Source organism: Microtus ochrogaster, chromosome X (assembly GCF_000317375.1).
Source record: "Microtus ochrogaster isolate Prairie Vole_2 chromosome X, MicOch1.0, whole genome shotgun sequence".
Taxonomy (NCBI): Eukaryota; Metazoa; Chordata; class Mammalia; order Rodentia; family Cricetidae; genus Microtus; species Microtus ochrogaster.
Window position 1 is genome coordinate 9,624,493 of NC_022026.1, and position 14,246 is coordinate 9,638,738.

Consider the following 14,246-nt stretch of genomic DNA (forward strand, 5'->3'; position numbering starts at 1 on the left):
TTGAATATCAGTATATGTGTGCATGTGTGCGTACGTGTGTGTGTGTGTGTGTGTGTGTGCAAGGGGGTGGGGTGTGGGTGGGAGTTAGGGTGAGGGGAGATGTCCAAGAGTAACTTGCTTTTTTCGTAAGGCTGATCTCATGCAAAAGGATCTAGGGTGTCAGGGAAGATTCCCTTCGCTCTCCCTACCCTCTTCTCGCCACGCTCTCCAAGCCACCTATAAAATATTCCTTGCCCGATCACTTCCTGAACTCCTAAAAATGTGTATTATGTCTTAGATGCAAAGGCTCCTTCTTGAACCTTCCCTATCCCGAAGAGGATCTTGGATAGAAAGAAGCATTTTCCTAGGCCACATGTCACAGTGGCCCCGTCAGTCACTGCCCCTCATCCACACCCTTGGAATCCTGGCCAAATTTCTGTAGTGGTTGAGATCTATATTTATCCCTTAGCTTCAGGGCAGGGAACAAGGCAGAACTTTGCAGTGTCCGTTTCCCAGACATATATAACCCTTGAAGCCAAGATGGGATCCAGCGAAAGAAAATGACTAGAAACTGCTAGGAACACTGTAGAGCACTTTGGGTCGGTTTGGTCCACCACTGTGAGGCCTGGGTGGAGTTTGTGATCCTTCCTTTAAAAACCACCCCCTACCTCAATTTCACCCAGGTTACAGAATAGTGCATAACCAAGGCAAACAGTAAATTAAGTCACTCCCCTCTTTGAATTTCAATAAAATAAAGATCGATTTCAGGGTATCATCAGTGCTGAACACATGTCTAGCTCTATTTCTTATACGTTCTCCACTCCAGTACTTTGTGTTATCCCAGGGTTTGAAAGGGATAAATCTGAGGCCTAGGGAAGCCTCAAAACTAAATACAGGATCTATTAACTGGCCTTATCTTCCTAGAGGTTGGCACGAAGGCCCAGCGGTAAGAGCACTTTCTGCTCTTGCGGAGGACCCGAGTTAAGTTCCCAGCATCTATGTCAGGTGGCTCACAGCTACCTATTACTCCAGTTCTAGATAAACTGATGCCCTCTTCTGACCTCCACGGATACCCACACTCACTCGCGCACCAACACACAGAGAGAGAATAAAACAAATCTTAACAAAAGAGAATATGATCTTTTAATGACAGTCCAAAAATCAAGAGTATGGAGACAAAATAAATTTGGACTGAGAAGACTTCAAGTAATAAAATATTGCATTCTCCAGAATCTCTTATCCCAACTACTTTAATACATACTCAGGACATTTGCAATGTGCTTCGACTACAGCCCAGACTGCCTTCAAAGCCAAAAATGTCTGAATGTGTTCACATTCAACTCTAGTTGAAAGAGTTGTCGGAGCTGGACACAAGGCTTGGCAGTTAAGAGCACTGGCTGCTCTTCCTGAGGACCCCGGTTCAATTCCCAGCACCCACATGATAGCTCGAAAGCATCTGCAATTCTAGTCCTAGGGGATGAAACACCCTCTCTGGCTTCCACAAGCACAGCTTGCATGTGGTATACAGATATACATGTAGGCAAAACACCCTAAAAAGAAATAAATAAGAAGCTGTTTCTGTCAATTTAAAAAAAAAAGACAATATGCTAAGCAGTGTACAGAATGGAGCCAGAACAGGTCAGTAGATCAGTGGCTGCAAAGGCATGGAAGGGGGAATTTAAAAAGCCTTGAATATGACTGCAGATTCAAAGACAACATTATTCAAGTCCTCAAAGCCTCATGTTCTTTCCTTGGACAAAGCATTAAAAGCTGCTTTTCTCCCCCCATAGGATGTCCTGGTTGTCTGCTCTGGTAAAATTCTATGGCCATTGGCTGGCAATTAAGAACAGAAACAGTCTTCTGGACTCTTCTACTTTTCTGTCCTGAGTAGAAGGAAGAGAGGATACAGCAGTTTAGAGGATTTTTGGCGGTACCATGTGACATAGGCTAATTCCTCACATCTGTTCCTGTGGACCATTTCCATGGAGGTGTGTGTCTGTATGTGAGTGGGCAGTGTGGGTCACAGTAACGGGAGATCAGCTTCTCTCTGCAGGGAGTAGCTGGCTTCTCAGACTAGGGGTGAGGAGTAGGGTGTAGGCGGGGCAATGGAGCTTAAGAGTTTCTTGATATTGGAGTCATTCAGGCACTGTTAAGTATGCTCCCAAATCCTCTGTCCATCTTAGCCTTAGTCACCTGTGTTCTCAGTGGACAAGTCATTTGAGGAAGGAAGTGATAGGCCAAATTAGGGCCCGAGGCTACCCATAAACACTTCCTAACAAAGGGTGTCCTTCTTGAACCAAGGAAGTGGGAGAATTCACTTGGGGCTATGATGACCAAGGGAGAGTTTCCAGAATAGGCAGGCCTCAGGCCAGACCTTGAAGGGCAGTACTTCGGACTGGAATAGGACTGGAATAGTTACGGCTTGACTTTGATGGTGTCAGCCTGGCTCCTGGTGTCCAGTGTTCCTCCCCCATCCCCCTGCCCCCCTGCCTCCCGAACAGCTAGCCTCTGAGTAATGGCCAGTAGGCCAAGCCAGCAGGCTCACTGGCTAAGATCAGAGGGTTTCCTTGACCTAAATGGTCCAGATTACGGCCCCAGATCCCTATTTCACTAGGTTCCAGGAAAATCCCTTAGCCCATCACATTCCAAAGCGGTTTCCATCTGTCGAGTACAGTTGGAAAGTGAGAGAGGCTTTCACTTCGAGGGACTGAAGGCCATGGGTTTGTGACTACGTAAGCCTAGACCCCTGCAGGGAAAAATGAAGGCTTGGGAAATTGTGAAGACCTTGTGGAAATTCAATCCTATTTCTGCTGGCTAGAAGGCACTAATGGGTATAATACAGGCAAGAGATGTTGGTTCAAACAAACAACTAATTGGAATTAAGAGAAGAAGTGTGCAGAGGCCCATAATGAATGGATATGTTAATTGGTCTTCTTTGCTAGCCCCTTGGGCTTTGGCTGTGACATAGACTAGCCTATTAGATGCCTGCTCTGTAATAGCTGCTGAACGCTGGGGCCCTTTATTGCCATGGTAACATTGATGTCTAGAGTCTAGCTGAGCCCTGGATCTCTTAATTTACTACTCAGGCGGCTACAATTCTTTGGGTTTTATTATTCTTCGTGCCCCGGGTGCCAGAGTGGCAGTGAATCATGCTTATTCATCCTCTGCACCACCCACGGTGTCTCTGAATAAGACAGGGTGTCTCTTACTGTGTGTGATGAGCAGATTATCAAGTTAGAGCCTATTTCTGCCTAAACTAGGCTGGTACCTCTCAGAACCCCAATGTGCCTCTGGAACCGCGTACTTACCTGCTTCCTTAAGTGGCTTTTGGCCAGCAGAATGACAGCACAGCAGTGGACCCACAGTGGCCCAGCCTCCCAGCAACTCTTGTTTGCTTGCTGAGCAAGGTGGAGTGGTGCAATAAAGGTGGGGGCAGCACTGACTGTGAAAATGGACTTTAGAGACACACAGGGAACAAATCATCTCAGAGTCCCTGCTGGGAACCGGTGGCAGAAGTTTCTATGTGGGAAAGCTCATTCCTTGTTCCAAGTGACTCCAAGGGGGGGGGGGAGCAGAAGCCTCTAAAGGCAGAAAGCTACAGGGGTAACAGATTTTCTTTTTGGTAGATTATTGTTAAACAAATCTAGTCAGAGAGTTCAGTCTCCTCTGCAGCTTGGGAAGCAGCTTGTCCCTGAAGCTGCTCAAACTTTGGTGTCATAGGACAGAGGTGCCCTGAGCATCCACTATCAGGCTGAGGAGTAGGAAGGGGGGGTTTTATGCATGCATGACCTCTTCTTAGTACTCGCCTAAGCTTGAAATGTGCTGTGTCTATATCTGATGCTGACTGCTTTTATTGGGACATATGCTAAACTTGGATGATACTTTATACGCGCACGCACTTTATTCAAGAGCACATATGCTAAAATTGGGATGATATTCTATATGTGTGTGTCTGTGCCCAGCAGCAAGTGAGACTTTGCAACAGGTGCAGGCATGCTTTCCTGACACCTCTATCACTAAGAAATGGCTGGCCTCAAATTAAATGTTCAATGAAGCCCCACATCACAAATGGCCCTTTTGAGCAGAACAGAGCCTTTGGATTGTTGGTGTGTGTGTATCTGTATTGGTGCATGTATTTGTGTGGGTGTGTGTTTCTGTGTGCTTCTGTATGTATATGTGTTGCTGTATATTTATGTGTGAATGTGTATTTGTGTGTTTGTGTTTGCATACATTTGTGTGTGTGTGTCAGTATATATGTGTGTTTTTGTGCATTTGTGTGTTTATGTACACGTGTTGCTGCTTATTTGTGTGTATATGTGTGTTAGTGTGTGAATTGGTATATATTTGTGTTTATGTGTGTGCTGGTGTATATGCACATTAGTGTATGCATGTGCGTATGTAAGTATATGTGTTGTATGTGTTTCCCTGCCACATTTTCTTTGCATTCTCAAGCGAACATTTGTAGACTAGGAGGGAAGCCATGGACTACACTCATTCATCATACACTGCAAGACTTCTTTTACTGTATGCAGAGGATGTAGGATGGAGGGCGAGCGTGAGAGATCTCCTTGAAGTAGTTATATCCGAAGAGGAGAATTTTCCCTGCACCAGGCAGGAGAGAGAGCAGTGAGCCTAAAGAGAGCCAATCAGACATGCCAAACATAGAAGGGGTGGTTAGATAACATGAGGCTTTCCCATGAAATCCTGCAAACCTGTTTATGATCAGGCAGCTGCATTTCATCACAGCAAGGGCCGTGAATGACATTCATCCAATATGAACTCACTCTAGATTCAGCAAGCAGTAGTCAGAAATCACAGGGGCTCTCAGCTGCCTCTTAAATCAAAGTCAGACTCGTAAGCCAGATCTAAAGGTCTCTCCATCAGCATCAGAGTTCAGTGATTCATTTGCTGTAAGACCACAGGAATGCCAATTGATTTCTCGATGGCATCATCTGCCAAGCCCCCTTGAAAGCTCATTGTCCCTGCTCCCTCATTCTCAGGAGTGTCACGAATCTGGAACTCTTGAAAAAACACTGGGAAGAGTTTTAAGTCAGGTGAAATTATTTATTAAGGAATACATTATACTGTGTAAACATGGATTTTAGAATTTAATCTAGTAGCCACTTTTAATTTTGTGGTGCTGGGCATCAAATCCAGGGCATAATATAGGCTACATGTTCAATCCTTTTGGAAAGGTGCTTGCTAGGAAGCTGAGGTTAGTGTGCAACTCACGATCCTTCTGCCTTTATCTCTTGAATACTAAGGTTACTGGCAACTGCCACTACACCTGAACAGCTCCTTCCCTCTCCTTCTTACTCCATCGCCCCCACTGTGCTCGCTCTTCTCCCCCCCCCCGTGTGTGTGTGTGTGTGGGTGGGTGTGGGTGAGAGAGAGAGAGAGAGAGAGAGAGAGAGAGAGAGAGAGAGAGAAATTACATTTACCCAAGAATGTGAGTGTGCACGCCCATATAGAAGCGTGCTCTACTACCGTGTACCTAGTGCCTTGAGGCAGAGTTTCTCACTGAGTTGGAGGTTTGCCATTTTGGCTAGGGTGCCTGACCAGTGAGCTCTTGGGATCCACCTGTTTTGCTCCTCAGTGCTGGGATTACAGGCATGTACAGTCATGCCCAGGTTTTCAAGGGGGTTCTGGGGATTTGAACTTAGGTTCTCATGCTTGCAGAGCAAACCTTCTTACTCACTGAGCCATCTCCCTGCCTCATTTCTTCTCATAATAACTCTATGACCTTCACCTCTCTGAACTTCGGTTTTCCTCGGTGTGCAGCCATTATATTGGTATAAAGATAAATGATTTAACTTAAATAAAGTTCCTGCCTTGGTACATTATTATAGCTTTTGTTTGAGACACATCTTATGTTGTTCTGGCTGGCCTGGAACTCTATAGACAGGCTGGCTGACAACTCATAGAGATCTGCCTGCCTCTGCCTCTCAAGTGCTGGAACTAAAAGCAGGTGCCACAATATCATATCTGGTGTGGCTGCTATTGGTAAGTACCTCAAAGAACATGTGACTTCTTAAGGTCCTTTTCTATTTTTATCAATAGAGCAATTGAATCTACAGATTCTAAAACTACTAGTAACATCTTTTTAGGTCATTTCAGTCTCTAAATATTACTCCAAAGATGACTTATTATTTTCAAAGAAAAATGCACATTTGCAATGAAGAATTTCAGAAAATTTACATCTTAGTGAAGGCATCAAATTTACTGCAGCTAATAACAGGGTCATTGTTAGTGCTATATGAGCCTCTAGCTGATGCTCTTGTGTCCTAGCTAGGGGGACTATTGCTATCATGGACAGCACGACCGAAAGCAAGTTGGGGAGGAAAGGGTGTACTTGCCTTCCACTTCCATATCACTGTTCATCGTCAAAGAAAGTCAGGACAGGAAATTAAACAGGACAGGAACCCAGACGCAGGAGCTGATGCAGAGGTCATGGAGGGAGGGGTGCTGGCTACTGCCTTGCTTCCCATGACTTGCTCAGTCTGCTTCCTCATAGGCCTCAGGACCACCAGCCCGAGCATGGCACCACCCTCAACTGGCTGGGCCCTCTCCCATCAATCACAGAAAGATGCCCTATAGCCAATCTTATGAAAGCATTTATTTAATTGAGGCTCCCTCCTTCCAGATGACTCTAGCCTATGTCAAGTTGACATAAAACTAACCAGCAGAAGCAGGAAATCAAATAACATTAATTCAGATGGTTTATGAGACATGTTTTCTGGACTCTCCAAAAATATTAGTATTAATAAAAGGGGAAAAACAGAAGTAGTTTTTCAGAATCTAGATTAAAGAAGATTTAAAAAGACAACAAAATGAAACCCGTAGTTCTTGATTGAATCCTGTCAACACAAACCACTAGAATATTTTGGAGGCAATTTTAGAACATTGATTTGATGTTATTCTATTCTATTAAAATAGTTATAATATTTGAATATGACAATGCTATATGGCTATGCAAGAGAAGGAGAGGGTCCTCTTATTCTTAGAAGATATTAGGAGTATTTAATTGTCAATTGGTATGATTGAAATTTCATTTCTAATGCTGCAGGCAAATACATGCCTGTGAGTACTACCTATATATGTTTATAAAAGAATACATACATGTAAATTAAGATGTCATCAATTTACCCACCAAGAGTATGTTGGTATTTATCAAGGTTATTTTCAATTTGTAATATTTTTCCAAGTAAAAATTTGGGACAAACTATTAATTCCCCCTTCATTTAATATGACCTTCTCATATCCCAATAGCTACCTATATCTCACTTTCTATGCCCCTAGTATTCTTCACCTCTCTTAACTGAAGAATATTGGAGTTAAAGGGACATGAAATCAAGAAATGCTTTGGGAAGGCTGGTATATCTGACCTTTGCCTCTAGGGATGGAACAAGCTTTTTCCCAGTGAGCACAAAATGGGTGGGGAGACTTTCTAGAAATAGGCAATAGCTCAAATGAAGAGTGAGTTCCAGGACAGCCAGGGCTGTTATACAGAGAAACACTGTCTTGGGAAAAAACAAGAACAAAATAATAACAAAACAACACCATCAAAAAAAACCAAAAGTAAATGGTGATAAACACCAGCATGCCCTTTATCTATAAACTGTTAACATTTGGCAACCTTTGCATACATGCTTTCTGTTCTAGACACACATAGGACATATACACATGTAGATATTTGGCTATAGAATTTGACTATGTCAGGAATAAGCCACACAATTTGCTAACAGATAAAGATACACAGGAGACCCCTCCCAGTTGGACAGTAGCAACCTGAGAGAACCAGAGTAACACCCTGTGGAATTATTTCTATCTGCTGCGAGTTCTTCCAGTCAGCCGTGAGAAAGGAAAATGGAGAGGGAAGCAGGCACACATGACACGTGAGAGAAAGAGGGGCTGGGGATGTATCTCAGTTGGTCCAGTGCTTCCTGGTACCCACATATGTAGAAAACAGCATAATGCTGCCCGGAGATAGTTGAGATCGCTGGTGGCTTTCTAGGATGTGCATAGGCTCTCCATAGCCTTTTTTTTCTTGTGGTGTCCTAAGAGAACTTTTCCATTCGTTTTCCATGGCGAATGTATTAAATTATTGCATCCTTGGTGAAGATACCAGTTCTTAAAGAATTCCTAGTTTCCTTTTGCTTTTGTACTTTTGTGTTGTGCATATGTTCTCCACTCCCTCCCCCCTCTCTCTTTGTGTGTGTGTGTGTGTGTGTGTGTGTGTGTGTACGTGTGTGTTGGGAACAGAATGCAGGACTTGTGCTTGCTAGGTAAATCCTCTACCATGGAGCTGTATTGCCCTGCCCTTACAGAATTCCTAAGCCTCAGACCATGAAGGAAAAGGTTTTTCTATGGCATGTGCAGGCCAGAACTAAGCTATTTTCGTTTCTCTGGCCTCTTCATATAGACACACAAGTGAAGAAACTTACACAAGTGGAATCAACTTGCTCAAGATCCTCTTTAGTGTGCAGATCGGCAGTTCTCAACCTGTGGGTCACGACCCTTCTGGGGGCCACATATCAGATATTTACATTATGATTCACAAAGGTATCAAATTACAGTTATAAAGTAGCAACGAAATAATCTTGTGGTTGGGGGTTGGTGAGTATAGTGAAGGCCAGGGGAGCTTCTCTGCAGTACACCAATCCTTACCAACTCAAATCTTCCTTCTATCCCATCTTTCTGGAAGGAAGCATGCATGCTACAGCGCAAAATTATCTTGCTCTTTGCCACTGAGTTTCCGCGTTCTGGACAGTATGGACAGAATCTGTGAGAATCAAAGAGTCTCTGTCCTGAGGCTCTTCTTGGAACCCCCCTCTGGACTTGCCAACACCCAGGGTGGGGAAAGAAACCCTAGCATAGGGCTGCTGTAACTGCATGTAATGGTGGCCTGGTCACTTCATCTCTTCAGGCCTTGGTGTCCTCAGAGGGCTGTTGTGAGGGTGGTATGCAATCATTTTGATGGAAATCCTAGACAAGTCATCAGGCCTTCTGGTGGAACAGTCCTCTGGGAACATGATAGATGAAAATGGCCTCGTTTCTCCACAGCCTCCTGTTTCCTCTCTCTCCAGCCCCAGGGTGGCAGATGTTTCTCTGGCTCTCGTGAACAAAGAAAATAGATTGTCTGCCACCTCGACGTCACTGGACATAAAAAGAGTTGGTAAACAATGAGCGGAAAAGACCTAAGTGAACAATAGGGATGCTTGGGACACCTGAGACAAGAAATAGCTACTGAAATTACTTTTCCTGACTAAGCCAAGGCTTAGAATTGGTGGGGAAATGGAATCTCTGGATCCCACCACTTAGGTGGCCCAGGACAGATGAACAAAGCCTGCTGTATCAATGTAGGGTTTAGCCAGTTTTCCTGAAACAGCTAAGACTAGCTGTTTGCTTATGAGGTGTCTATGGCAGTCCAGTTGTATTATCTGAGGATTCTGTCCGTTCTTATATCTTTACCTGGTAAAAACCCGACTCCCACAAGAACCACAGTCCTGGAAAAGAGCATGACTACGAAAATAAGAAAAGTATTCACACTATCCTAGAATATAGAAGGAGAACCAAACGGATATGCTAAACCTGCTCCCTTTGTCCCCATACTTGGAAAGTGAGCTCAGGTCTAGTGGAGCAGAAGTATGAGTGACAGCTCACGGTAGAACGCCACCAAATGCAATCCCAGCACCTTGGGAAGCAAATCCACCCTGGGAGGAGGGGGGACTGCAGAGCTAAAGAACTCTGGGTGCAGTTCTTACACACTTCATCTGGGACAGAGACGAGCCAGGAAGATACTGAGGATTTCAATGTGACTCGCATGGTAACAAGGTAATTTGTCACATCTTCCTAGATGCTGGCAGAAGACATGAAACTCCTGACTTAATTTCCTGAGAGATAAGGGACTCTTTCTCAAAGCGATAGCACTGGCCAGAATATAAACATTTTCTTAGGTTAATATCCCTTCTCTCCAAGTCCTGTCCCAGTTACTCAAAGAGGAAATATCTGAACTCACTGGATTTTTTTTTTGTACTTATTTGTTTTGTTTTTTGAGACAGGGTTTCTCTGTGTAGCTGTGGCTGTCCTGGAACTCACTCTATAGACCAGGCTGGCCTCAAACTCAGAGCTTCACCTACCTCTACCTCCTGAGTACTGAGTATTGAAATCTTTCATGAGGGCCAGTAACTATGCCTGATTTTTTGCTTGTACCACGGGGAAGCTTTTTTTTTTTTTTTTGGATTTTTTGAGACAGGGTTTCTGCATAGCTTTTTGGTTCCTGTCCTGGAACTAGCTCTTGTAGACCAGGCTGGCCTCGAACTCACAGAGATCCACCTGCCTCTGCCTCCCAAGTGCTGGGATTAAAGGCGTGTGCCACCACTGCCCGGCCGGAAGCTTATCTTCTAGAGCTATTCACACAGACCTGGCAAAGTGAACTAGAACAATGTCAACCAGAATGCCCTCTCAGAGGAAGCTCAGAAACACACAAAACCAGTGGAAGATGAGTCTCAAGAGAGGGCATCATGAGCAAGTTAGTTAATCTCTCTGGTCCCAATTCTTCTTCATCTCTCAAGCATGTGTCATAATAGTACTCATCTCTGGGATTGTGGAGATGAAACGAATTCATACACATTAAAGTACTAGACAGTCAGGGGATGCTCAACGATCATTGGTTTTTATCTCCACCCTTACTTTCTTACTACAATTATAGAAGGTTATTAGCTGATATTGCCCATTGTATTCTCGTAGTCATTCCCTGTTTCCCAACAAAGAACTCAGTTTATTTTTCACTGTCTGTCCTCACTTATTTGCTCCTTGTCATCTACACCTTGTCAGGCTGGAAGTCTACTTTAATGAATCTGCTAAGTAATGCATCTATCCATCTGTAAACTAAATGGTTAATACAACACATTGCCCCAGATAGGGGTACTGGATGCAGAGAGCAAAACAGACGAGATCACCACTCCCAACACTATTTGCTCCTTCGTTTGGGGGACAAATAAACAAATCCCATGAAATTACTGTCCATCAGGAAAGCAGAACATCGAGAAGAGCGCCCCTACTTTACTAATTTGGTATGCACTGTCTCACCAAGCCAAAGGTACTGTCCATATAGGGTCACGTCTCTTACCACTTTTCCTTGATGGAGCCAACCATCTGTCCTGGGCCTTAACTAGATGAAAGGGCAGTCTAAACTTGTAGGGCAGATGAGATGTAGCACTGTCCAAGGAGCGATTTCCTATTTCTTCTTAACACAGGCAGCAACACTGGCGATGGAAACGAAGGTCAGGGAAATAAGGCTTCTGGAATCTGCTAATGTCTTTAAAGAACAGATCCAGGCAGGCTTTAGGAGAGCTTTATTTTTCCCTGTTCTTTCTTTCCTTCTCTTTCTCTCTTCCTCCATTACTTCCTTTGACAGGATCTCACTATGTAGCTCAGGCTGGCCTCAAATATGTAATTCTCCTGCCTTGCCTTAATCTTCCAAATGCTGAGATTTCAGACCTGTGCTCCCATACCTGGCTTAGCAGAGTCATTCTTTAAAAGCAACTTTTCAAATAATTTTGTCCTTTTTTTGTTGTATTTTTCAGACAGGGTTCTCCGTAGCTTTGAATCCTGTCTTGGAACTCACTCTGTAGACCAGGCTGGCCTCAAACCCAGAAATCCACCTGTCTCTGCCTCCTGAGTGCTGGGATTAAAGGTGTGCTCCACCACCGCCTGGCTCGTCTTTCATTCTTAAGAAATATGTACAGTACCCTCATGTTTTTAAAGATAGATTTTATGTAGCCCAGGCTGGCCTTGAACTCACAATTATTATTCTTCAGCCTCTCATGTGCTTTACAGGCATATGCTACCATGTCTGGCCAGTGTCCTCATTTTTCACAGTTTATTAGCCACACCAAACTTCCTCTCATAAAACCCCAGCCTCGCTCCTGATAGGAAGGACAATACACTATGAACTGCTAGAATACCCACTTGTCTGTTACCACCCTTCCTTCTCAAGTAAGAGTATAAGAACCTTGAAGGCAAGATGTGTACCTTCTAAATCCCTTCTAACCTGTGGTCCTCCATTACCAGCCAAGTTCGTCTATTCAATGATAAAAATAAAAACAATCTGTTCCTTAAAAAAAAAAATCCTGGCTAAGAAAAGAAATGATGCCATGGAAAGGCACGGTGTTTACCAGCAGAATCTTTTTTTTTTCATTATTTATTTATAAAAATTCCCAGACTTCTTTGGTCAGACCTCCTTATGGTAGCAACAGACACCCTTTCCCCTGAGTCATTTGTGAGCCCAGACAAATTAGTTTCCCTGTTTTCACAGATAGAAAGTTGTGTTAAATTGGGCCAATCACATGCTAGTACAGTACTGCTAGGAATAGCCGCAAAGAAACAGTATCCCCAACTCTCGCTTTAATCATTAGCTTGTCTTCTTTCTTGCTCTAATCCCTTTGATCCCGAGTCAGGAAATTTTCCAAGTGTGAGGTCAAAACTTCTTCCACACTTCATCCTGGGAGATGGGCAGGAGGCAGGTGCTGATTGACTTCTAGCAAGGTCTGGGAGAGGGGCAGTTACCTTCTAGCTATTGTCATTTTGGGGGTCCAAGGGAAGAAGCTGGCTCCTTAGGGAGATTAGGGACAGAAGGAGCCTTCAAATATGGTGGCACAGGGACCTTTACAGCTAGCAAAAAGGACGAAAGGTATGGCAACTTTGGAGTCTTACTCTTCATTTGTTGGGATTGGAACTAAGCATTTGGGAAGTCAACGCTTTCTAATTTGATTATAGACCAGGACAGTATCATGGAGAAAGACAGGCTTGGAAAATACACTGAATTTGGATGGAGACATATCAGTATACATAGCCAGGTCCAAATTTAACTACCATCATCTACTCAAAATAAAAGAACCTGGCCAGGCGTGATGACAGAGGTCTTTCTTTAATCTCTCAGCACTCGGAAGGTGAAGACAGGTAGATCTCTAGGATTTTAAGGCCAACCTGGTCTTCAGGCAGCCAGGGCTATAAAGAGAGACCCTGTCTCAAAAAATAAAAATGAAAGAACCTTAAAGTGCTACGGTTACAATAAGTCTTCAGGCTTTCATCTATTTAAAAACGTGTAAGAAATGCACATAGCAATTTTCTTTACAGTGCTGGGGATGGAACTCGGGGTCACACACATACTATGTCAAAGTTCTGCTACTGAGCTGCACCTCCAGCCCTCATAACAATACATTTTAATTGGCTTTATTTAGAACAGCTCTGAGGCACAGCAAAATGGAGCAGAAGTGAAGCTAACACTCCCTGCTTACTTCCGGTTCTCCCCCCCCCCAACTACCTATATTCTCCGTCCATCAGAGCAGTGCACTTAGGACAACTAATGAGCCTGCATAGCTATCACCCAAAGCCCATAGTTCACATTTGGATTAACTCTGTGCGGCAAATGTATAATGACTACCTGTCCATCATCACAATGGCATTCACAACAGTTTCATAGTTCTCAAAATCCTCTATAGTCTATGGATCATTCATTCTTTTTTTTGCTAACTTGGCAGTCATTGACATTTTTATAGTATCTATTTTTACCTTTTCTACAATATTATACAATTAGAACCATACAGTATGTAACCATTTCATATTGTCCAAAAGATACATATTTGTTAGTACAATATTTTTATAATCCATAGTCATAAGCAATATTGTTCAATATAGGACTGTCTTCTATATTTCACTGTAAACAATTTTATAGATACCTGAAAGATGATAATATAAATATGCTAGGCTTATAAGAGCACTAAGAAAATAAAAGTATAAAAAATTTTTCAAAATTAAAATGTTGCATTTAAAATCTACTTGATATAAAAATATCAGTAAAGGTATAATACAGAAACAAAAGAAACAGACGTGATACATATAGACAACAGGCAACAGGTGGTCATAAATCCAACTATACCAGTAATGATATTGAAGCTGGGCGTGGCAACACATGCCTGGAATCCCAGCACTTGGGAGGCTAACAAGGACAGCTTAGACTTCAGGCTTACCTCCAAAATAATGACATAGGTGGTATCAAATAAGCTATCTAACAGGCAGAGTTTTCGAGAATGGATTAAAAGACATAGCCAATATATGCTACTTTAAAAACACATTTTAGATTCAAAAATATAAAATATAGGGCTGGAGAGATGGTTCAGTGGTTAAGAGCATTGCCTGCTCTTCCAAAGGTCCTGAGTTCAATTCCCAGCAACCACATGGTGGCTCACAGCCATCTGTAATGA

At 43.2% G+C, this 14,246-nt stretch overlaps 1 pseudogene; it reads left to right on the plus strand.

Moving 5' to 3' along the window:
- Nucleotides 1–11,252: 11,252 nt before the first annotated feature.
- The window catches only part of LOC101993253, a 5,186-nt pseudogene continuing 2,192 nt past the window's right edge, over nucleotides 11,253–14,246 (plus strand).